The sequence below is a fragment of the Chelonoidis abingdonii genome, chromosome 1 (genome assembly GCF_003597395.2).
Source record: "Chelonoidis abingdonii isolate Lonesome George chromosome 1, CheloAbing_2.0, whole genome shotgun sequence".
Taxonomy (NCBI): domain Eukaryota; kingdom Metazoa; phylum Chordata; order Testudines; family Testudinidae; genus Chelonoidis; species Chelonoidis abingdonii.
Genome location: NC_133769.1, coordinates 357,726,285 through 357,752,543, shown reverse-complemented (window position 1 = coordinate 357,752,543; position 26,259 = coordinate 357,726,285). Strand labels below are relative to the sequence as shown.

General features: G+C 43.3%; 1 protein-coding gene across 7 annotated transcripts in view; it reads right to left on the bottom strand.

Moving 5' to 3' along the window:
* The window catches only part of TENM4 (teneurin transmembrane protein 4), a 971,473-nt gene that overhangs the window by 520,279 nt on the left and 424,935 nt on the right, over positions 1–26,259 (bottom strand). For all 7 annotated transcript variants that reach the window (XM_075061790.1, XM_075061784.1, XM_075061786.1 and 4 more), the window contains exon 2: positions 2,326–2,409. The gene's annotated coding sequence lies outside the window, so the exon portion shown is untranslated. The remainder of the gene's footprint in view (positions 1–2,325; positions 2,410–26,259) is intronic.

The following is a 26,259-nucleotide window of genomic DNA, read 5'->3' as shown; positions in this document are numbered from 1 at the left end:
CCTTTCTGTTCTGCTTGGAACATTCAGATTATATTCAAAAATAAGAATTTGTCACCAGTACAAACCCTCTCTGTGGAAGTGCCCTGAATTTACACAGATCTTGCGAACACAGTTTATGTAACGTTACCTGCCCAAAAGAACTTAGGAAATGTTAACTTAAAGCTTGCATGGTTTTTAGAGACTCCCCCACACACCCTTTCAGTCTGCTATAGTCTGCTGCCTCGTTAGGCTGTTCCATTTTATGCATCATGGATAGAAAATAAAACTCCTTGTTTTTCTGATAATTGTTCTCTCTCCATTTAGATCCTTCAGGGACATTGGCTTTCTGAAACCTAACTGCACTTCTAGGAGGCAGGAGATACCTGGATTCAACTCTTCCTAACCAATGGGCTTCCCAGTAATATGATCCATCATGTTTTATAATTAATTTCAATGGGATAGACACATGAATATATATATGAGACAGCCTCTGAGTGCCAAATTAATTCATTGTAACCAGTGTTATTACAGAGGGAAACAAATGGATTCCTTATACCAGAAAGGGGTGCCTCCCCAAAGAATGAATAATGAACAATCCTGGCCATAATCTGCCAGTGAAAGTGATCAGTTCTGTGAGACAGCTGCCTGTTATTTATATTCAGTAGCTGTACTGCGCAGGTGATTAAAACACTGGTGTTCACTCATCATTTCCATTATATCTTATAAGTCAATGTAACTCTGCATTAGTTTCATTTGAACGTCACTTTGTATTCTGCATGACAAGTTTTGCAACCACTACCCACACCCCATACTTGTACTTTATTTATAGGTATTTTGGTCTTCTCATTTATCGGTCCAACAGAGACTTAGCAGGTTTAGGTGATTGTTTATGTATCATTTGTATTATAGAAGCACCTAGAGGCCTTAACCAAGATCAGAATCCTGTTGTGTTAGATGTTGTACATATACATAGCGAAAGACATTCTCTGCTGCAAAGGTCTTACCATCTAAATAGACAAAACTGAGAAACAGTGAAAGGAAGTATTATGATCCCCACTTGAGGCACAGAGTGACTGCCCAGGCAGGAACTTTGTAACAGGGTTGAGAACTGAACCCAGCTCTCCTGAGTCCCACTTTAGGGTCTCAACTCTAAGACCATCCTTCTTCTCAAAAGGATCCTTCTCTCAGCAGATGGACTCACAAAAAGTATGTTAAGTACTTCAGAGCTCCTCCTCCCCAGTATTGTCTGGTACACTGTGAAGGTCATTGCTGAGTGTGTGGTTTCCAAAGAAACGAGATATGAAACACTCTAGTGTGGCCATCTCATCCACTTATATTTAGCTAGCACTGACAAATCTGACTTTAATAGCTGTCTAGGGGCCTGGATGGTACAAGGCATTAACGTGCTACAGAGCCTTACAGCTCTTGGTTATGGGGTCTTATCTAGGTAAGGCCAGCAGTCCTCTCAGGTTATCATCATTGTTGGTTAAATGGGTGGGTTCCTTCAGCACAGTTCTGACTGGAATTGTCATACACCATGACCAGAACTAGCACCTTTGCTGTCAGTCTCAGGGGAGAGGCCTTTCATGATTATTTACCTTTTAAGGTATTTGGGTTAAGGACTGTCTTTGCATTATGCTTGTGTACAGCGCCGAGCACGATAGGGCCCCCATCCCAATTCAAAGTGTTTCCAAACCATAAATAATGGGGAGAGAGGGAGCGTGTGTGCCTGGTCCCATGGAATTTTCTCTCTTTCAGTGGGCCAGGATTTTTCCCATAGAGTCCAAGGATTGCAGAGGCATGGAGAGCCAAGTACTCCATTTGTACAGGCTGGTATTTGTACAGTTGGAATCACACTGACAGAGCACGAGGAGGAACAAGACGACCTAACGGCCCAATCCTGCAACTTACTGAGCATTTCCTGCGAGATGCTGAACATCAGGAGATATGGAGGACTTGAGAGAGTTTAGAAACAGGATTGGGCACAACTCTAAAGTCTTCACTTAATTTTGACTTCCTATTTACTCAGCCAAAATTCCATTCAAGTCAGTGACATTTTTGCCTGAGTAAGGACTGACACTGAAGAAAGGCTTCTGGATTTGTCTCATTCACTACAAACCTTACAAAAATATTGTTCCTCTTTTCATCAGTTTATAGACTGACCCAAGAGAAAGTAGCAAAACTGCTCATGTTTCCCCCTTTTCTGATTAGAGGCATTTGTAAACCCTATCACCAGAAAATGAGAAATATTACAGTTAAATAGCATTATTTCATTTCAAACAGTAACACACTTTAATAATCCCCCTCCCCCGAAATAAAGGAATTAACACTCACTTTTTAATTTACCTTTTTGAAGTATCTAGGAATAATCCATCAAATACTCCTTGAAGAATGCAATTTTAACCTGGACATGTGCTAAGCTCAGTCTACCTGTTGAAAGATGTACACAGAAAAAGAAATTGGTCATTTAAAAAAAAAAAAAATTAATCCTATACAAACCAAGAATTAGAAATAGCTACTTATGAGCCAACTGACTCATATAACATCAGTCTCCTTTGCTAACACAACTGTTTGGTATGAATGTTGCTGCTGGGATTACACTAGATTGAATGTGTTTGTCATGTACACAACATAAAGTCCCTAGCAGTTAATACGTTACGTGGGAAACCAAGGGTTAAGAGCAGACCTTTTCTTAAAGGATTACACACATTAAAGATGGAAAAGACCAGTTAGTCCATGGCCAATGGAGGACAGCTCTGTAAAGTACCAAGTGTTGGTTCCAGTCTCTGTCTTAAGCAATGTGGTAACCATTCCTTCTCACAGAAGACAATTTCAGAAGTTAATAGTTCGAAGATTTTTTTTTCTTATAATCAGCCTATTCAAACCTTTTTAATCCAATTCCATTCACTGAGATAGATCCCTATTTACCCACTAAGTAATTCCATTCCCTCCTTACTGGTTACACTCATTTCACCTTTGTAAATTTTGTCTCCCCTGGAGCTCTCTTCGCTGGTTACAGGGTGCACCAAACCAAGTGCAATATTCCAAGTATGTGGCACCAGATCACTATACAGACAAGCTTTCACATCCCTTCTCTGTGACAAAATGCCGCTGCATATACAGACCAAAACTACATTGGCCTTTTTATGTTGCTGTATCACACTGCAAACTTATTTCAAACTTAGTGTCCATGACACTCTGACCATCAAAGGTGCAGAGGACACACCGGAATGGTTCCCCTACTCCCTCCTGCACTCTCCTCCAGTTTATGTATGCTGAGTTCTCTTTCGACATTTCTCCTTCCCAGTCTATCCCTGCCTTTTGTTGGTTGGGTGTATTTAGCATTACTTCTCCTACAATCTGATACATTTTCATGTATTATTATCCTTTGCTTGCATCCCTTCAGATGGTTTTTAATCAACATCATTGCAGGGTCCCTATCTAAGGCAATCTGAATTAATAATCTTGAGACCTCCTCTATCTTCGGTGCTCATTTCAGAACGAGCCAAAACAAAAGAAGAAGAGGCCATTAGCCACAGGAATGCCCCACTGAGCAATCTTGATAAAAGGAGCTGTGATCAAACTGAGCTCTCTCCTTTGTCAGGAGCAGAGTATCTAATGTATTTATATGATGTCCATCACCACAACATCTGAAAGTCTCTATATTTTTAATGTGGCAATCCTCACAATACCCATCTGTGGAAAGAAAATGTTATTATCCCTATTGTACAGATGTGGAAGTGAGGTGCTTGTAGCCTGGTGGGCCAGCTTACCTCTATTACATTCACTGCTTTGTATTATATTCTGCTTTATTATAGTTAACAGTAATGCAAGGAACCTACAGACCTGCATCCTGTAAGACATTGGCTCCATCAGTTTTCCTAGGCCTCAAGCGTTATGCTCTTTGGTCTAGATAAATTTAGGTAACCCCTAAGTTTTGGGGAACTGGAAGTAGAGCGTAGGTGGGAATTTTGTCCATAATGACATCAGCCAACCACAGAAACACACACACATCAGCTTCTGGAAGGTTTTGGACAGAACATCCGAGCATCAGGGTGCCATGGCAACACACTGACATATATGATAATGGGGTGAAATCATAAATATACTAACCAGTCAGAGGACACCTCAACACTGGTAAGGGGAGGAAATGCAAATAAGGAAGAGGCGAGAAACCGCTGCTGAATAAGCGTTAGACATAGGTAACATCAGTGTAACATTAAAAAAGTGGCATCCCATCCTGTGAGCAGGAGGAGAGAGAGATGTAGCCCTCATGAGGGGCCAGAATGATGGCCACTGGTGAAAATGAGGAAGATGATGGTGGTGAGGAAGATAATGGCTAACATTGTGCATTGTATGGAGAGAGTTTTGTATCTAAGAGAGGATTCTCAGAAGCCAGCAAGCCTAAGCTAGTCAGTAGGAAATGCTGAGGAAAGAGGCAGGATTTGGACACCTGTGGATCTGGGTCCTAACTCCCATTGATATGGACTAGGGAGGCACCTATCTCTGCTTGCAATTCTCAGTCATGAGCCCTCTCCTGGATTTAGGCACCTATGCCTGGTCAGCCCTTCCTCTGGAAAACCAGAGCAACATCCTCCAACCAAGGATAGCAAATAGCTCAGTGGTCAGGATGCTCGGCTGGGAGGTAGGAGACCCATTTTTAAATCCTCACTCTGCCTGATTTGGAGCAGGGATTTGAACACAGGACTCCCACTTTATAGGAGTGTGCTGTAACCACAGGGCTATTGGCTATTCTGGAGTGGGTCTCTCGCAGCCTTTCCGATTGGAGCTGTTCTACTCTGTATAAATTAAATATTCACCGGGCTGCAGAGAGAAAAAGTGAAAGATTGACTCTGGTCTCAGCACTCACTTGGGAGAGCTGGGTTCCCAAATCAGGCACAGTGGGGATTCAGGTCTCCCAAATCCCAGGGGAGTGGGCACCTATGGGGATGTAGATGCATGCAGCAAGTGAGGGATCCTATGGAGAGTGTAAGCGGTGCTTAAATGCTTTCATGAATCTAGCCTTGAGGAACTTGCCCAGCATCATACAGGATATTTGTGGCAGCACGTAGACTTGAACCTGGGTCTTGTACGTCCTAAGATAGTGTTCTAACCACTGGGCCGTGCTACCTCTCTCCATCAGCCAGCAGTGTGTAAAAGTCCACAGTTACACCAATCAGAAACACTTCCTGTCCATGGTGACAGCATCATGATGTGCTGATACTATGAGAGAAGTAGTATTTGAGCCCCCCCAAAGGTATGGATCATTCTGTCCATTTGCAGGATAACCCCAGAAATCATGGAGTGAGTGTGGCCACTAACAGTGACTACAGAAAAAGGTCCTTTCAGGTAATGGGCAAAGGGCTGAGCATTAAAATTTCTAGAGCAATCTTTTCATCTTTGGGTTGTTTTCTTGCAGAAATGTTAACTGAAGCTTCTTAATCAGCTCTGAAATATTCTTAGAAACTCTAAGATCACATGCAGCTTAATAAGAACCAGCAGGGAAAAAAAACAAACCATGCAAGCCAAAAAAAGAACCAGCCATTAAGCAGCATCAACTATGACAGAAAAAAAAAATCATGGGTTAAAAGAGAGAACAACAGAACATGGAGAGAATTAAAAAGAGCAGTGCCTGAATACTATTAGAGGGTGTTTGCAGAACCCAATTTCACAAATGATTTTTTTTTTTTTTAAACACACACCACAATTAATCTGAATTGTAGTAGCTTCTGCCCTCTTCAATAACACACTAAGCACTGAAAGACATATAGGACACCATGTTTACGAACAATATCACCACCCAAATGGGGAAATGATTATGCATGTCTTTTTCCTCTAGACTTGCAAATGAGGCCTAGCTAGAGCTGAACTCTCTTTGAATCACTAAAAATAAGCATAAGAAATTTCATCTAAATCCATCACTGCTGCAATTTAATACTGCATAGAACTTCGGTATAACATAATTAGCAAACGTATTGCAATAATTTATTGGGGGTTTAAAAAGCCTGAACAATCAGGACCTTACAGCAAAATGGGAAAATGGAAAGCTATGAGCCAGACACATTCTTCTGCCTCATATTAATTCAGTTATTTTACCTTTGGTGCACATTCATCTACCCATACAATGTGAATGCTCCATAGAGAAGGCTGTTGAATATTGAACCTTTAGCTCAATTTGAAACATGAAGGCTGATGCATAGCTGCAATAATACTTCCATTTGCATTATTATGATTAACATCCCTCTGAATAGGCAGCATCCAGCAATATTAATTACAGAAACAGTGAGATTCAAGTTGTCAAATTATACAGCATATGATAAGCTCCCCAAAACCTTATCGAAAACTAATTTTGCATGACTTTTGAAGTTGTTCCCCTATGAATTTCTACCTCATTTTCATGAGGCTTTCTAACTAGTGGCTGTTGATGAGACGGTAATACTTTGAACCTGATTAACACATTCTATGCAGTGAAGAAAGCTTTTACAAGGATGGATGAATTTAATAGAGTGATCCTGCAGTGAAGACTTATTTTGCAACAGGTACCCAGTTATGTCCGATTGTAGAGCAGGAAAAATGGCCTGTGGTTAAGGAAGTGGACTGGGACTCAGGTAATCTGGTTTCAATGCAATGCTCTGCCACAGACTCTCTCTGTGACTCTGGGCACGTCACTGAACATCTTTATGCCTCAGTGGGTCATCTCCTCACAGAGATGGTTTCCATCAGGTCACAAGTGAAGCATATTGGAAAGGGGTGTTTGCAGAGTGAACCTCTCACTATGGAGTGCTACATGCTGTAGCTGTTCTGTTGCCATGGGACTTCAAACACATGTATTTCCAATTTATCAGGCATACCAAATTAATTGGAAATTTAAAAATAGGGGGAAGCGATTTAATATTTCTTCACTAAAGGGACACATCCTATCACCTTTACACACACACACTGAGTAGTACCTTACTGAGCAAGATAGAGCTTGCCCTAAATAGTCCTTACTGTTCCACAACTTCAAAACATCTAATCCATTGCACATATGCACTGGTTATGCACGGCCACCCAGAGGGGGGGAAAAGTGGGGCAATTTGCCCCAGGCGCCAGAGTGGTCCAGGTCTTTGGCAGCGGGGGATCTTTCAGTCGCTCTGGGTCTTCGCCAGGTGGGTATAAGACCCAGACCACCGCCAGGTGAGTACAAGTGCCGCAGCTCCCCCGCTTTGCCCCATGTCCCCTGAACCCTCTGGGCGGCCCTGTGGTTGTGCCAAGAATAAGGGCCTGCAGCAAAGTCAGTCTCTGGGCAACATAAAGAGCACACCTGGCCTGCAGTAGGCTGCCTGACTGATGGGAAGAATCAGCAGAGACCATCTCTTAAACCCAGTAACAGCTAGTGGCTTCTCTAAGCATTTGCCTGTGGCTGCGATAGCTCCTGCTTGGCCCCAGCCTTGCCTCACTCCAGGTAACCTGGTTCTGACTCTTGGCTCTGTCAACAGACTCTTGCTCCAACCACTAGGCATAACCCCTGCCCAAGTCCCAGTCTTGGACAGGTTGCGTGAAATGACTAAAAATTAGTCAGCGTTTCACAAATAGTCTTACCAAGGCTAGTAATTGTCATTGATTAATCAAAACAAGCAACCTTGACATTTGGCACATTGGCTGTCATTTGTAACAGATGTATTATGCCATGATTTATTTTGACTTACTGCATTGTACCCTGCAGAGCATCCAAAAATATAAATGGTTTCATTATCAGTGTTTTGAAAACAGTGTGTCCTGCGTCAGGGATCACACCAAAGGGAGGATAATTCCTTGCCAGCTCTGCTCTTTAATCCAGACTGGGTTCAACGAAATATTTCCAAAAGCACCATCTATTCAAGCTGTGACTGAGGGAGGCTAGATAGTACAGAGCAAGTCACTGCTAGACTTCCATGTTTCTATTAAAACAAAGTGGGTATCATCCAGTTGGATGCCCGAAGTTAACAGGAATGTCTAGTTCAGGGATGGGCAAGCTTTTTGGCCCAAGGGCCACATCTAGGTGGAGAAATTGCATGCAGGGCCATGAATGTAAGACTGGGGCAGGGGGTTGGGGTGCAGGAGGGAGTGTGGGGTGCAAGAGGGGGCTCAGGGCAGGGGTGCAAGGAGGAGTGCAGGAGGGGGCTCAATGCAGGGGGTTGGGGTGCAGGAGGGAGTACATGCTTAACTCCACCCCACCCCAGCAAAATCATTAGGCCTCCTCCTTACCTTAAAGCATATGTTAAAGTCCTATTGAAGTCAATGACACAAAACCACATGCCTTAAATTAACGATGTATTTAAAGTGCTTTGCTGGATAGATATGGACTGATGAACTGCGGGGCTTGTTCACATAGCTGAATTATTTTTTATAATAATGAATAATTGCTGTTATTTTAGGTCAGGGGTTGGCAACCTTTCAGAAGTGCTGTGCCAAGTCTTCATTTATTCACTCTAATTTAAGTTTTCACAAGCCAGTAATACATTTTAGAAGGTCTCTTTCTATAAGTCTATAATGTATACTTAAACTATTGTTGTATGTAAAATAAATAAGGTTTTTAAACATATTTAAGAAACTTCATTTAAAATTAAATTAAAATGCAGAGCCCTCCAGAACAGTGAATGCCACTGAAAATCAGCTTGGGTGCCACATTCAGCACACATGCCATAGGTTGCCTCCCCGTGTTTTAGGTTATTTCTATGCTGTAAGTGATTCTCTAAGTGTGTGGGCTCACCCCTGCAGTGCCTCCTGCTGGTCTCTTCCAGGAATTATCTCTGCCAGCCTTGGTGCACCCTCTGCAGGCCAGTATCCTGCTGCTGCTTGGTCCCCCATGTCCCTCCCAGACCCAGTGCCCCATTGTCTTGGGTACTACTTGCAGGCAATAATCCCTCACTCTCAGGGTCTCCCCTCCACAGGGAACCCCCACCCACTATCTCCATCTTGCTTCAGTATAAGGCTACTGCCAGTCATTGTCTAGCCTCCACACCCTGGGGCAGACTGCTGTATCAGCCTACTCATAACCAGCAAGGTTGGGTTTGGACCTAGGCTGCCCTCTGCAACCCCCAGTACCCCTTGGTCTTCTGCTAGGACACAGCCTGGGGCTTTCCAGGCTAGAGCTCCCAAGCTCCTCTACCTTTCCACAGCCCTGCTCCACTCAGGTGCCCTGTCTCTAGCTCCCTACCACCAGACTTAATTCCCTCTACAGCTAAAGAGAGACTGCTGAGTGCCTGCTTCTCAGCCTCTTATATAGGGCCAGTTGAGGCCTGATTAGGGCATGGTCCCAGCTGTAGCTACTTCCCCAATCAGCCCAGGTTTCCCCTACCCTAGCATTTGCCAAGAGCTGTTTTAAGCCCTTCAGGGCTGGAGCAGGTGATCACCCCACTACACATTCCCACAGATTAGCTGTGTAATGTGATTGCTATACTGAGCACTGCAAGGAGTAGTGACAACATGTACAGGCCCAGGCTGCAAAGCATTCCCTAGATTTAGGGTTTCTCCCCATAAAAACACTCATTATATTCTCCTCCTGTAGAAGAAGGGAAAGACATGGCTGATAAATTCAGAGATCACAGCTACGCTCCAAGTAGGAGCAAATTAGAGCTGAGGAGATTCTCTCAAGGTACAGTAAAGTCAAAGAACCTCTTTTCTTAAGTCAGCATATTCCTTTGCAATGAATGGATTCTGTTCACTGTCACAGCCCACTTCAGTATACACATTCTGCCTTTTAAATCCATCCAACACACTATAGAGAAATACTTACTGGCTTTAGCCTAGCCTTTTTCTGCCACAAACTGACAGTCAGTTTGCCATCAGCAAAACAAACGTATTATAATCATCATCATCATCATCATCACCACCACCATCATGATCCACACAATCAGTGCTTCTTGAAATAGCTAGAGAGGATAGGAGAGTGCTTTGATAACTACCAGGAGGCCTTTTGCAACCCAGCTGTAACAGGCTGACAGGAATTGCCTGAAAAACCCCACTGATAGATGCTGATTATGCTGGGAAAGGTTGTGCAGGGTGGGGCTCTGTGGACTTGCTCCCCCATCTGAGGGCTCCGTATCACAGCTGGACAGAAGGGAGAGTAGAATGGTTCATGAAAGAGAGAGGGGATCTAGTCTGTGAGCTGAGCAGTTCTGAGGGAGGAACCCTAGAAGCAGACAACCCTGGAGAACTTTTCTTTACAGTTTCTTATCTTAGTTGTATTTTTTGGCTGTTTGTTTTTATCACTTGAAAGGGGTAGGAGCTGAGTTTGGACTTTAAACAGTGTGTTTGTAGAGCAGGCTGGGAAAGACACCTGCTTACATGAATATACCCATTAAGAATTAAATCATTTTTCTCACCACACAATAACATCATATGAAAAACTGAACTTCTGGAAACTGGATGCAGAGAATTCTGCTGACCATCCCCTGCCCCCCAAAGGCACCAGCTGTGTAACATGCTTCTGCTAGTGGTTATGGCATCACAGTTTGATGTCCTTCAGAGCATTGTTCCCCTTCTGCCCCATGAGTTCTAAGGGACATGTACACATCAGCCTCCCCACACATCACAAATAACTGCAAGACAAATGGATACATTATGCAAAAAGTTTGTATGCAAAGATCCGTATTTATACATAATGGGTCAGATTCTCATTTACATACGGTCCCCTTGACACCACTTTGGTAGGCTAAGTTATATTTGCATACACAGCCAGAGTAGTACAAAGGGGCCTCATTCAGGCCCTATATTCTGAAACATAATCACACTTTCTCCTGCTAGCTAGGTTCCTGCCGTTACCATGACTATCCTCAGGCTAAGCAGTGCTCCATTAATGACACCATTCAGGACTGGCTAGTAAGTGGTGCTGTTCAGAGACACGAGAAAGCTTGTCTCTGAACTCAGAATTCAGAGTGTACCTTCTATAGCATGACCAGCCCCTGCCAACTAAACTCAGAGAGACTACACTAGGTTGTCACTGGCCTAAGTGGGCACAAGTGCAGGGGCGGCTCCAGGCCCCAGCCCACCAAGCGCGTGCTTGGGGAGGCATGCTGCGTGGGGCGTTCTGCTGGTCGCTGGGAGGGCGGCAGGCAGGGTGCCTTCGGCGGCATGCCTGCGGAGGGTCCGCTGGTCCCACGCTGGTCCCGCGGCTCCACTGAAGCCACGGGACCAGCGGACCCTCCGCAGGCACGCCTGCGGGAGGTCCACCAGAGCCGTGGGACCGGCGAGTGGCAGAGCACCCCCCACGGCATGACACCGTGCTTGTCTAGAGCCGCCCCTGTACAAGTGCAATCAAATCAATGGAGTTGCTATGGCTGGATGAATGCTGCTCCCTGATTCTAGATCTTGAAATCAGGTTCCCGAAGTGATTCAACCCAAAATGTATCCTTTTCAATGGTTTCTCCCTTTAATTGTAGTTGATCATATTCTTATATACTTTAAAATTAACATACCCATGTGATCAAGGCTTGCTAAGCAGTTTAGAAAGCCTGCTTTGTGGCACATATAAAACCTTTCTTTAGGGCTTACTGCAAAATTTGCTTTGAAGCTCTCACAATCCATATCACCAAGTTCAAGCATTCAAATATGTCTTTTCTGCAGTGGGTGTCTCCAAAATAAATATTTTCCTGGCCTATTTTGAAAAAAAAAATATCTCTTTTTGGCTCCCAGATCAATAACCAGCTATTGCTTGGGGGGGGGGGTGACACTTTACTACAAGGTTCATCTCCTAACTGAAAAATATTTTCTTTTCATTAATACTTTACACCAAAAATATCTTGTTAAGAAAATCTAACTCGCTGCGGTGCCTAGAAATTCTCCATGATACGGAAGGAACATGCGCTCTCCTGTGGAACAGATGTTGTTATAATTGTTATTTTGATTTTTTTTCTGTAACGTTTCAGGTCTTTTACATACGCTCCCCCCAACAATAAAGCATAAGTTTTCTTTAGCTAAGGGCATTAAACGGAGGTAGTAATAATAATTTGCATTTATCCAATGCCGATATTTTATTCAAAGGTCTTAAAATGCTTTCTCAAGAAGGGTAATCGCCATTCCCAGGTTTTTGCAGCTAGGGAAACCGAAACACAGAGGAGCTTACAGGAGGACAGCAAGTGAGTGGCAGAGTCAGGAATAGAGCCTAGGATTGAAATCCTCACCCCAGTGAAGTGAATGTGAATTTTGCCATTTGCTTCATTGGGGTCAGGATTTCATGCTAGGCTTCTTGACTCCAACCTACCTCTTCTAATCACTGTGTTTCATGTCCCAATGTATGGAATAAACTGTTCAGAATTATAGATCAACCACGCACATTTTTATTTCTCTTCTGTCACAATAAGTTTATCGGCTTGAATACATTTTGGAGATACTGGAGTGGGTGCGTTCAACAGATGTGTTGTGACACACAGGTCTCGAGCATGGGTCTGCAGGGTTCATGGGAGTGGCCACACGCCAGCCCTCCAACTGGTAGCCTGTTGACAATTGCTTACCTGGGACCCATAAAGCCCAGCCCCAGTGTAAAGCTCAACTGCTGAGTCCAATCAACAGAGTCCCAGGGCGGTTGATTGGCCTGCTGTCCCTACTTAAGCCAGCAACATGACAGGAAGCTATCTGAATGACTGGGCTCCCTCCTGCTCCTGTGGCTTGAGTTCCTGGCATCCTGACAAGCGTGACTCCTAGCATCTGACTCATGGTTACCCCAGTTTATCTTCTCTTTCTGACCTGGTATCCTGGCCTAGCCAACCCTTGACTCCTGTCTCATGACCACGTGTGGTGTGTGAACTGCCATTCGGGGAGGCCCCACTCCGGCTGGCCTGCCCCACCCTCGGGCTGCCCCAGAGCCCCAGGCAGCCCCAGAGTACTGAGTGGCCTGAGCACCCCAACCACCAGTCCCAGCCACTCCAGACCACGGCCAGTCCATCCAAGCCCCAACCCCAGCCCCTGCCCACTTTGAGGAAGAGGAGCAGCCTGGGCTGGGGCCACAGGGGATGAGAGGGAGGCAGGAGGAGGTCTGAGGGCGGAGCCACACCTGGCTGTATGGGAAGGCTTAGCCTTCTCTGGCCTGAGATACCCACCACCCATGCACATGACTCTGGACTCTTGCTCTGACTACTAGGTCTGGTGATCCACAACCTGGCTGTGACAAGATGCTGCAGAAGTGGGGATAGCTTGTAAAGGCAAATCAAAGTCAGCAGCGTGGGCGCTGTCCTTATCACATGTTCTTCAGTTTCAGTCACCACCCTGAACACGTGATAGCTTATGTTATATAATTAACCTGGAGGAAATTGAGTGCACATGTCAGTAATTTAAGGGGAAAAAACATTACAAGGACGTTGTAATTATTACTGAACCAAGCATTATAAACCCATGAAGTTCAGTAGTAAGGTTATACTTAAAATAAATATTAAAATGTCAGTGTAAACACCCGGCCCTGTACTGATGCAATATAGTAAGTGCATGATTAGGGTTCAGATATTTTCGTGTTTGTGACTCCAGATTAGATCAATATGATTTTTAAAGATTCATTAGATTTTTTTCATATTTTCCCCCTCATGACATCACTACAGGACAGGATGAACGTTGTTTGGGTGCCTCAAATGTAAATTTCTAACTTTACTATGTTTGATTGGGTTCTTGTTAAGTGCAACTTTAGCTCTGAATTTCCTGAGTTTAGAATGCTTGTTTTTGCAATAATTACAAGTTCCCTGTACAGTTTTTAATCAATAAATTAGTGGTACATACTCTCAACCTTATTCTCCTTACTAGGTTTTTTTTTTTTTTTCCTTTGGTCTGGGAATTTCTTTAGGTTTTTTTAATATTAAAAATTTCACATGTGAACACTGACCGGGAAACACAAAAGAATCAGAGAATCTTAGGGTTGGAAGAGATCTCAGGAGGTCATCTAGTCCAATCTCCTGCTCAAAGCAGGGCCAACACCAACGAAATCATCCCAGCCATAGTTTTGTCAAACTGGGCCTTAAAAACCTCTAAGGATTGACATTCCACCACCTCCTTAAGTAAGCCATTCCAGTGCTTCACCACCCTCCCAGTGAAATAGTATTTCCTAATATCCAGCCTAGACCTCCCCCACTGCAACTTGAGACCATTATCCCTTGTTCTGTTATCTACCACCACTGAGAACAGCCGAGCTCCATTCTCTTTGGAACCCCTGTTATAAACAAATAGCTAAGGGTTCATGTTTTTTTACCTGTAAAGGTTTAACAAAAAAAACCAAACACCTGACCAGAGGACCAATTAAAAAAACGGATTTTTTAAAGCTGAGGGAGCGAATGTTTGGCTTGGTGTTTTTTGTTTGGCTCTCAGCTATGAGAGGGGATTTTTTTTTATTTTTAAGCTTTTAATTTTTAGTTTTTAAGTTGTAAGTACAAAGGTAAAAAAATAATAGGCTGTTATTGTTTTTTTTTTGTATTTACATGTATGTAGTTGCTGGAATGTTTAAATTGTATTTTTTTTTAATAAGGCTGTTTATTTTTTTTAAGCAATTAATTTTGTATTATTGTTATTTTAATACAAAAAATATTTTTATGTTTTTTTGTTTTTTTTTAAAAACCGGATTTTTCAAAGCTGAGGGAGGGAATGTTTGGCTCGGTGTTTTTTGTCTGGCTCTCAGCTATGAGAGGGGATCTTTTCTATCTTCAAGCTTCTAATCTTCAGTTTCCAAGTTGTAAGTACAAAGGTAAAAAAATAATAGGCTGTTATTGTTTTTTTTTTTTGTATTTACATGTGTGTAGTTGCTGGAATGTTTAAATTGTATTTCTTTTTGAATAAGGCTGTTTATTCATTTTTCTTTTAAGCAATTAATCCTGTATTATTGTCATCTTAATACGCAAAATATTTTATGTCTTTTTTCTTTCTTTTTTATATGAAGTTTTCTTTTTAAGACTTTTTTAAGTTTTTTTCTCTCTGGGTAGGCTAAGAAACGAAGGGGAGGGAAATTCTCTTTGTGTTAGATCTACGGAGGGTGAATCTCTGCAGCACCAGGGAATTAGTGGGAGGGAAAAAACAAGGGGGAAGAGAGATAGAATCTTTTCCGTTTCCTTGTATTTGGTTGTCTCTTTGTGGAAGAGAGGAGACAGGCTTCTTGGTATTGTGATGTAAAGAGGTTTCATCAGTACTCTCAGGTTAGCCCAGAGAGGAGATTCTGGATGCGGGGGGAGAGGGGGAATGGTTTATTTCCCTTTGTTAGGAGACTCAGGGCATCTGAGTCTTGGGGTTTCCCCAGGGAAGGTTTAGGGAGACCACAGTGAGCCAGGCACTGAAAAATCCTTGGCTGGTGGCAGCGATATCAGATCTAAGCTGGTAATTAAGCTTAGAGGTTTCATGCAGGCACCCAGATTTCTGGACGCTAAGGTCCAGATTTGGGAATTATGCTTATGATATCCCCCTTCAGGAAGTTGAAGGCTGCTATCAAATCCCCCCTCACTCTTCTCTTCTGCAGACTAAATAACCCCAGTTCCCTCAGCCTCTCCTCATAAGTCATGTGCCTCAGCCCCTAATCATTTTCGTTGCCCTCCACTGGACTCTCTCCAATTTGTCCACATCTCTTCTGTAATGGAAAATGCTATCAAGTGATATGTCTAATGATTCTCTATGTAGTATCAACCTTAAATCATCTTTTAAAAAAATTAACTGATAAGGGTAAATTCACTGGTACACCATAGTACAAAGCAGGCAGAGCATGCTAACCAGGTAAGCTGGGTTTGCAGCTACTCTGCACTGTCAGAGTGGTGCAATGCAGCCAAAATGTACGGAGTGACTCTGGCTCTTAATGTGCAATTGACTTATTGGTTTCGAAGGCTGAGATCAGTGCTATGTGAAGGGAGAGCATAGGGAGAACCCAGTTCCTGAATCACAACGTCTCTGTGCTTTAAGGGTTGCTCCTTCCTCAGTTCCTGCAATTCTACTTCAGTGAATAAAGTAACTGAGACAGCAGTTCCGTGTGGACATGATGTCTAACCACTGATGCCCAAGCTACTATGCAGTCACAGAATCTCTAAAGAGAAGTGACAGCTGGGCCATTTAATCTACCAATGAGAACTGTGGACATGTGTGTCCAGTCTCCCTCATACCACTGAGTTAACACAACCAATAAAGTTGTTGTGTGCAAAATAGTTGCAAAGGAAGGGGATGATAGGTTGAGTTACCTCTGATCTTACAATGGCCCCATTTAAGAGTTACTCAAGCCTTTCCATAGCCTATATAATCTTAACAATGAGAGACAATCATCATTAATTTAGATTAATCACTACCTAATTTCTTCAAATACTGCCTGTGCACAAGATAAGAACGGCCATATAGGGTCAGACAAAAGGTCCATCTAGCCCAGTATCCTGTCTTCCTGCCAATGCCAGGTGCCCCAGAGGGAATGAACAGAACAGGTAATCATCAAGTGATCCATCCCCATCACCCATTCCCAGCTTCTGGCAAACAGATTTCAAATATTAGCTACATGGAAAGCTGGAAAGGTTTGTTATTCTGTTAAGATCATTTGGGACAAAGAAAAGAGTGACATACATGCTAGCTACCAGATATGAGGGCCCAACAGTCAGCGTTAATATGGCAGATTTTATGGAAGCATGTATTGTAATGATTGTGCCACTGGCAGCTGTAACCTTTATCAAGAGGGGAGAATGCAAGACATCTCTCCTTGTCACCTGGAGTTAGTGAGGTGACTGGGTCACTGTCTCCTCTTCCTGGGTGTATCCTAAGATGCCATATTGTCTAAGCACAGGGGTTTTCTTTAACATGTAGGACACTGGGCCAGACTCTCAGTCAATGGAATTACTGCATTGGCTTTTCATGCTTATATTAGCATGCATTGTATAAAAGACCCCAAGCGTCACTCAAAATTCACAGCCCAAACGTACAAAATAGCCATCAGCACATTTTCTTCAGCACCCTTAGCTTCCTCATGAAGAAGAAGAATGGTCTTGTTGTTAAGTCTGACTGGGCTAGGACTTAGTTCAATTCTGAGCTCTGCCACAGATTTCCTCTGTGATTTCGGAGACGTCACTGAATCTGTCTCTGGCTCAGTTTCACACCTGTAAAATGGGGTAAACACACTGCCTCATAGCGCTGTTGGATGGATCAGTTTGTTAATTCTTGTGAGGTACTCTGATGCTGTGGTGATGAGATCATGTAAGACTCTAAATAGACAGACTGCCTTTACACCGGTATCCTCTCTCTGCTAGAGCTATCGTTTTAATAGGAATATTACATTAGATTTTTTAAACAGCATAACAAGCCTCATGACTTTTTCCCCAATAAAAAACTATTAATAATGTATAGAGAAATAACATTTCAATTTTAATTAAAAAGTAAGGATTCTCTGGTTAATATAGTCCCCCTCTCCATTCTATCCGCGCACAATATGCTGTGCAAATAACATCATGGTTTGACTTTGAGCTATTTTCCCTCATTTCATTATTTAATGTGTCTCAAGGAAAGCTCAAAGCTAATGCTCTAATCTTGAGTAAATTGATAGGATCTTCTTCCGTGCAATACAAATTGAATACAAGTAGAGATTGTCCCCCTCATCCCCCGCACCACACTACTCTCCTCTCCTCACTGTTCTTTCCCTCCTGATAATCCTGAATACCGAAGATCTGCATTTCTCTGGTTGTGCACAGATCCCCATCACTGTGCGCATGGAAGCAACACTCTTGCTTCAGACCTGTTTTTGCATAGCCAATCCATCCAAAGGACCAATTAGCTCCCTGCTGTGAGTTTAGACATGCCAGCAATGTGCAGCTGCTCTGTGTTGCTAGCACTAAAATTTCCCTTAGTAGTGGATCAACGTGTTTAAACACTTTGATCTTCTTTATCTCAGCAGAAGGAATTGAAATCCTACCAGCTGAACAAGCTTTCATTGGGTGCAACTCCTTCTCATCCACCATCTCAGCACTGACCTAAAACTTTTGTGTTTTTATATTGCATAGGCATCATCTTTACTTGAAATGGCTTTTCACATCCTCTCCAATAAATAAATGCTGGGCTTACGTAATGGTACTTCAAACAGCAGATTAGAAGCACAAAGGGCACTCATTCTTATTTATGGTAATGCAGAATCTTCAATCTCCGTCATGTACTTTCCCATTTTCGTTTTAATCTCTCCCAGCAGTGAGTGCACAGACACAAGGGAAAACTTGTTTTTCAAACTACCTTATTATCAACATGCTATGAATGACTGACTAAGGTTACGAAGGTAGTGACACACACAAACTATAGCAAGGGAATGTCCAGTTCAGCTGTGACTCCCATTAGGCAGCTGACTATAGGTATGGGTCAGACTCTGCCACCCTTGTTCATATTGGCTAGTACATAGCTCCGTAAGTAGTCCCATTTGTCTCTAAAAGACTATTTGTTGGGGCAATTCCAGATGAGCAAGGGTGTTTAAATGTGGCCCTGTGTAAATACAACAGCTTCTTACTTCAATTTAGTCAAAGCTTCTTTCTGACTTCACTATCCAAAACCAGCTGTGAGGCACTGAAAGTTTGATACGGTTCTGGAATGATTTGGATTGTGTTTCAGTTCATCAAAGAAATGATCAGCAAAATTCTAACTGTGGAATCTTTTGGCCTAATTCTGATCTCATTTACGCTGGTGTAAATCAGGACTAACTAGACTGAAATTAATGGAGTTACACCAGTGCTACAACCAGTAGGAGAAACACAACCAGGCCCAATTACCTTGTTTGCTAGTGTCTGCCAAAGTCTGAATGCTACTTTGAAACTAAACGTTTGATGCTGTCAAAACTAGAGACTTCGTCCCTTCACAGAAATGCAGATGATATACAGCAGTGAGGGAGTTTTCTTTTAGCTTGATTTTTACCCCTAAAGGCTATAGTAGCTTACAACCACAAGGGCAGTGTAAACAGCATAATTAGGAAATATTTTTAATATGCATTTGATTCCAAGGCATGATATTGACACGACAGCTCATCACAGAACTTTTGGAATCATTGAAGGTTACTAAGGGCTTGGCTACACTTGCAGGTATGCCGTGCTGGGAGTTACAGCTGTCTTCGTACAGCTGTGTAGGGAAAGCGCTGGAGTGTGGCCACACTGACAGCTACCAGCACTGCAGTGTGGCCACATTTGCAGCATTTGCAGCGGTGTTGGGAGTGGTGCATTATGGGCAGCTATCACAGAGCACCCGTCCATTTGGCGGCCGTGGTTGTGAAGCGGGGCGAGGGGGCGGGTCATTCTGATTTTCTGTCCGCAACACCCTGTGATGGCATCGTTCAGCATCCTAGGCATCCATGTTTTTCCGTTCAACGTTGGCACCATCTTGACTCTTCAACGGTTTCTGTTGGCAGGGGATTACTGTGGGAAAATGGGCCTGACAGCTGAGGGAGTATGCTGAGAGTCTGGCCAGCAATCACTTTGGCGCAGTTGCGCTATCCTTAAGATCAAATGATGAGGCGTCCGACGATGATAGCGTCGCCTGACGCGTACGACTGAATTGCTTGTGGCTTTCAGCGGAAAGCTCAGGCAACCGTGGAACGCCGCTTTGGGCTCAGAACAGAAGCACGAGTGGTGGGAATCCCTCCGTCATGGAATGGATGATTGAGGGCAGTTCACGTGCAAACTATCAAATGAGAAAAGCCTCTTCATGGGACTGTGTGAGGAGCTCGCCCGCCATTCCTGCGGTGGCAAGGATGCACGAGAACTGAGAAGCTGCATGCAGTGGAGAAGCGCGTGGCTATTGCTAATCTAGACCTCACTCTCAGTTTCCTCTCCCCCGACGCGCTCTGAAGAGTGTCGCATCGTGGTCTCAGGGATTGGCGGTGGGTCACCCAAGTATCGGCGTTCAGAGCTGCTTTGTAAAAACGGGAGGTCGTGGGGGCAGCAACCGGAGCTGCAGTTTCCCTCCGGCTTTGCAAGTAGGCACTCCGGCAGTCATCACTTTCAACCCCGGCACTGCAGTCGCGTCCGCCATCATGGCCCTTTCGCAGCATGGCCGCTTGATATCTGCCCATTAGGTATCGTAATTCCTACGCCTGGAGCGGCAGCTGGGCTGAACATCTTCTCCCCCCAAACACTGATTGAGGTCCAGCAACTCGCCATTGCTCATGCTGTGGGGCTGGTTTGGCGCGTGGAGGCTGTGGTCACCTGGAAAGATTCACTGATTGCACTCGCACACCTGGCTGAGCAAACAGGAAGGGGATTTTTAAAATTCCTGGGGCATTTAAAGGGCAGGTCACTTGAGGCCAGGGCAGTAGAGTTCAAACTGATGAGCAGAGTGGCTGAACAGGCATTCTGGGATACCTCCGAATACCTCTGGAGGCCAATAACAGCGCTTTTGGTGGCCACACTGGCGGAGCAGCGCTGCATCACCAGCGCTGCAGTCGTTATTCCCCAGGCAGAGGGGGAGTACATGCAGTGCTGTAGCCAGGGAGACACAGCGCTGTATGTGCCTTGCAAGTGTGGACGGTGAGTAAGTTGCAGTGCTGTAAAGCCACCACCAGCACTGCAACTCTCCAGAGTAGCCAAGCCCTTAGTCAAAATCTAGTCGAGGACTGTTTCCATCACAGATTGATCAGTTTTATTATACACATGGATAGGATATGGTCTGTTCCATTTCCTAAGGATCCACACAGACTGCATAAATCAGTCAACAGGTAACTTAACCCACAACTATTAGGACCACTAACTTGAGGAACTGAAAAATGAAACATGTTTATCCAAAAAAGCAATTGCTACATGGAGTGAAAAAGCACAAAATTTTAGGTTGGTACCAAGACAGGAGCACAGTGGCTTGAGTAGGAAAAAAGATTTGACACTACATTTTCTTAATCTCCATAAATGGGTTCATTTTAACCTCCTATAAGCAAGACACTATAATTGATGGAAACAGAGTCAGTATCATTTGGACAAATATGACATTTAGAACTGGTACCCAAATTAATCTGCAACTCTAAACAATCCTGAATTAGTCGATTCACAAGCCTAATATCACCAAATTCAACGGACCTGATTCTGATCTCATTTACACTGAGTTCATCCTGACATGATTTTGTGGATGTCAGTGGAGTTATTCTAAGTTTACACTAGTGTAATTTAGAGCAGAAGGAAATAATCTATAAATGTCTTGTTTACACTGCAAAAAAAAGGGGTGGAGGATAAAATGGAACACACCAGTGCATGCTGCAAGTTGAACCATAAAAATGCATCATCAATGGGACAGCACCCGTTTGGTATGCTTAGGATACACGATGCAGTAGATTGCTCACATTTATCCTAATGCACTAACAGGAATTGCCACCTGTGGTCAGTCATCCAGTATGCTCTCTCTCTCTCCCCAGCTATGACACACAAAACCATACAGAATCATCTGTGTATTAGGAAGAGATCATTTCCAGACAGGAATGTTTTCTAACAATATTACCAGTAGTGGCATTCCTGAGTCCAGGAACAGGTTTGGAGGTGGGGAGTGGAAGGGTGGCTTAAATAGTTAGAGGATCATGTAAGGAAGTTTCTGTTTTTAAATCCTCTATCAAAATGCTCTTTTCAAGTGTACCTTTTATCTCTCAGATTAACTTTAACCTGGGAAGTACTAGGCTGTTTTTTCCCCACAGTGGTTTGTAATGACTTGATGCTGCTGCATAAATGCTACTAATTTCCACAAGTAAGGGTCTGAATAGTGCCAGCAAGCAAGTATATGCCTGGTTAGAAATAATCTGTTTTAGGGCAAAATACTGCCACCCTTTTTCCCTGAGGCCACACTGAAATCAGTAGTATAGTAATAACTGTATTTCTTTGCTCTGTAACCGACGGTTTGCACACTCCATGGGCTGAATTCAGCACCAAAGTCAAGGGATTACATCAGCATAAAACCAGTGGTGAGTCAGGTTTATATCAAGCCTACTGTATCAGTTGTATCTTGTATGCTGTGTTTTCCCCAGGATATGAGAGCTGAAGAAGACTTCTGTGTAAACTCAAAGGCTTGTCTCTCTCACCAACAGATATTGGCGCAGTAAAAGATACCACCTCACCCACCTTGTCTTCACAGAGACAGGATTTCCTGGCAGTCACTCTTGTAATCTGGAATAATTTCATTACTCTTGATTTACACCAATGTAGATGAGAACAGAATCTGGCCCTAGCTATTTAGTACCAACTTTCTTTGACAACATCAGCAGTACAATGTTCTCTATAACCAACCCTAGAGTACTTTTAATGGATATCAGCAGCTAGCCTGGGGCATCTCAGACTTTAGAATGAATAGCCATTTCCCTCCTGCTTGTAGAGTGTATTTGTGATGTACTAAGACTCCAAGCTGCCAGAAATTCTATTTAGGAAACTGTATGGCCCCCAAATTAGTTTAAAATCAGTAAATGTCTTTTCTAAGCAGCAATCTACCCCATGAGATCCCAGGGACCAGATTCTGCTCTCCTATCAATTTATGACCAGTTACATCAATGCATTTACTTCTGATCTACACCAATGTGACAGGAAAATCAGGTCCCATATCCAATTAATAACAGAATCGCTGGGGAAAAGAAGGACACGACAATCACTTTTTATATCAAGAACATCACCTCGACAGCCCTTTGTACAAACCGCACTTTAGGAGAGACAAAATTGGAGTCCTGAAAAAAGCAACAAAAAGACCTATGAGGAAAGATTAAAAATAATGGGCAAGTTTAATTCTGAGGAAAGAAGAACATAACAATCTGCAATTATGTTAAAAGCTGTTATAAAGATGACAAGGATCAGTTAAAGTTAGGACAAGACATAATGGGCTTAATTTGCAATGAGAGAGATTTATATTAGTTGTTAGGAAAAACTTTCTAACTTTAAGGATAGTTAAGCTCTAAAATAGGTTTCGATGGGATGTTGTGGAATCTTCATCATTGGAGGTTTTTAAGAACAGGTTGGACAAACACCATCAGCAATGATCTAGGTTTACTTGGTCCTGCCTCAGCGCAATAGTCTGGACTAGATGACTTCTGGAGATCTTTTCCAGACTGATATTTCTATGATTCTACGTTCTTCAGAAGATTTCAAACACAGGGAGTTCTGTAGGGGAATAAGCAAGTTTGAACACTCCCTGAAGTCAAACATTTCCTATTACCCCATTAACAATAAGGGGAACAATTTGTCTGCAGCATTTTTTTTCTTTCCTTCAGAGAGCCACAACATTTCTGCTGTCAGGAAATCCTACCATCAAAACTTTGCATGTGAGTAACAAATGCGGTGCTGACCTACAGACACTTAAGAGACTCATGTTGGGGTGGAATACTGTCCGGAGATGAATAAACACTTCCTAGTCCCTATATCGAACACAGCAATGAGCAGTCAACATACAGTCTAAAATAAACTAATGTAATCTGTAACAAAAAATTGACAGCATTAAAAGACCTTCAATACATCAAGCTCAATGGAAAACATGTGCCATGTTCAGTATGCCATAAAATACAGTAAACGCTTGTTTACAGCAACACCTTGTGACAGCAATTGATGCTTACGAGCAACATTTCCCCTGGGAATACTCCCTAGAATATCAGGGATGCAAGTGAGAGGTTATCTAGTCCAACCCCCTGCGCAAAGCAGGACCAACACCAACTAAATCATCCCAGCCAGGGCTTTGTCAAGCCTGACCTTAAAAATCTCTAAGGGTGGAGATTCCACCACCTCCCTAGGTAACCCATTCCAGTGCTTCACCACCCTCCTAGTGAAAAAGTTTTTCCTAATATCCAACCTAAACCTCCCCACTGCAACTTGAGATCATTACTCCTTGTTCTGTCATCAGTACCACTGAGAACAGTCTAGATCCATCCTCTTTGGAACCCCCCCTTCAGGTAGTTGAAGGCTGATATCAAATCCCCCCTCACTCTTGTCTTCTGCAGACTAAGTAAGCCCAGTTCCCTCAGCCTCTCCTCATAAGTCATGTGCCCCAGCCTCCTAATCATTATCTTGCCCTCCACTGGACTCTATCCAATATATCCACATCCAAAACTGGGCACAATCCTCCAGATGTGGCCTCAACAGTGCTGAATAGAGGGGAATAATCACTTCCCTCGATCTGCTGGCAACGCTCCTACTAATGAAGCCCAATATGCTGTTAGCCTTCCTGACAGCAAGGGCAGACTGTTGACTCATATCCAGCTTCTCGTCCACTGTAATCCCCAGGTCCTTTTCTGCAGAACTGCTGCTTAGCCAGCTGGTCCCCAGTCTGTAAGCACTGCATGGGATTCTTCCATCATAAATGCACTTGTTCTTGTTGAACCTCATCAGATTTCTTTTGGCCCAATCCACCAATTTGTATAGGTCACTCTGGACCCTATACCTACCCTCCAGCATATCTACCTCTCCCCCCAGCTTAGTGTCATCCACAAACTTGCTGAGGATGCAATGCATCCCATCATCCAGATCATTAATAAAGATGTTGCACAAGACAGGCCCCAGGACCGACCCCTGGGGCACTCCACTTGATACCGGCTGCCAACTAGACATCGAGCCGTTGATCACTACCCACTGAATGCGATGATCTAGCCAGCTTTCTATCCACCTTATAGTCCATTCATCCAATCCATACTTTTTTTTACTTGATGACAAGAATACTGTGGGAGACGGTATCAAAAGCTTTGTAAAAGGCAAGATATATCACGTCCACTACTTTCCCCATATCCACAGAGCCAGTTATTTCATCACAGAAGACAATCAGGGTGGTCAGGCATGACTTGCCGTTAGTGAATCCATACTGATTGTTCCTGATCACCTTCCTCTCCTCCAACTGCTTCAAAATGGATTCTTTGAAGACCTGCTCCATGATTTTTCCAGGGACTGAGGTGAGGCTGACCGGTCTGTAGTTCCCCGGGTTCTTCCCTTTTTTAAAGATGGGTACTATATTTGCCCTTTTCCAATCACCAATCACACTGAGGGCTGCTCACCTCCTCCCCATACTGTGCTGCCCAGTGCAGTAGTGTGAGAGCTGACTTTGTTTGTGAAGACCGAGGCAAAAAAAGCCTTGAGTACTTCAACTTTTTCCACATCATCTGTCACTAGGTTGCCTCTCCCATTCAATAAGAGTTCCACACTTTCCCTGACTTTCTTCTTGTTGCTAACATATCTGTAGAATCCCTTCTTGTTACCTTTCACATCCTTTGCTAGTTGCAACTCCAATTATGCATTGGTCTTCCTGATTACACCCTGGCATGCTCAAGCAACATTTTTATACTCCTCCCTAGTCACCTGTCCAAGTTTCCACTTCTTGTAAGCTTCCTTTGTGTGTTTAAGCTCACCAAAGATTTCACTGTTAAGCCAAGCTGGTCGCCTGCCATATTTGCTATTCTTTCTGCACATCGGTATGGTTTGTTCCTGCACCCTCAATAAGGCTTCTTTAAAATACAGCCAGATCTCCTGGACTCCTTTCCCCCTCATATTCGCCTCCCTGGAGTTTCTGCCCATTGGTTCCCTGAGGGAGTCAAAGTCTGCTTTTCTGAAGTCCAGGGTCTGTATTCTGCTGCTCTCTTTTCTTCCTTTTGTCACGATCCTGAACTCGACCTCTCATGGTCACTTTGCTGCCCAGGTTGCCACCCACTTCTTCTTCCCCTACCAATTCTGGGGAAGTAAATTGTCAAAACTCCCCATAACAGCAACAGCCACTTAGAAGCAACACAGCAAAAGGACACCGTTATGTTGCTACTAATGAGTGTCTACTGAAACTGAAAAATCTACTCCTACAATGTTTCCAGCAGTGGTTCTTGTAGATATGCAGACTGTCAGACTTTGAGGACAGAAGGGACCATTATGATCATGTAGTCTGACATCTGCACAGCACAGGCCATAGAACTTCATCTAGTGACTCCTGCACCAAGCCCATACGTTCTCAAGTCATAACAGAGCAGTCTAATGTAAAGTGAATAGCGGTCTCAGGCCAGTCCTACTAGGCAGATGACCACATTCAGTAGACACCATCGCACAGGGCTGGATAAAAATCAATGATTTTTATAAAAGAATAAAACAAAACATGATTTTTATAATTTAACTCAGATATTGTTATTTTAAAAAACAAGCCTATTTAAAATTAAATTTGAAATTAACACGTTAAATTAAGGTCTAAACTTATCGTCATCTGTTTATTTAAATTAAATACAAAAATATTACACAGTTCATATTTGATGTCCTTATTAAAAAAAGTCAGATCACTGAACTGGTAGAAGTGACTGGCTAAGCATATGAACCCAGGGTTTGCTGAAGTGCTAAACCAGCTTTTGACAGCAGTAGCATATATAAATAGAATATTTTCTTCATTTCAATTTATTCAACT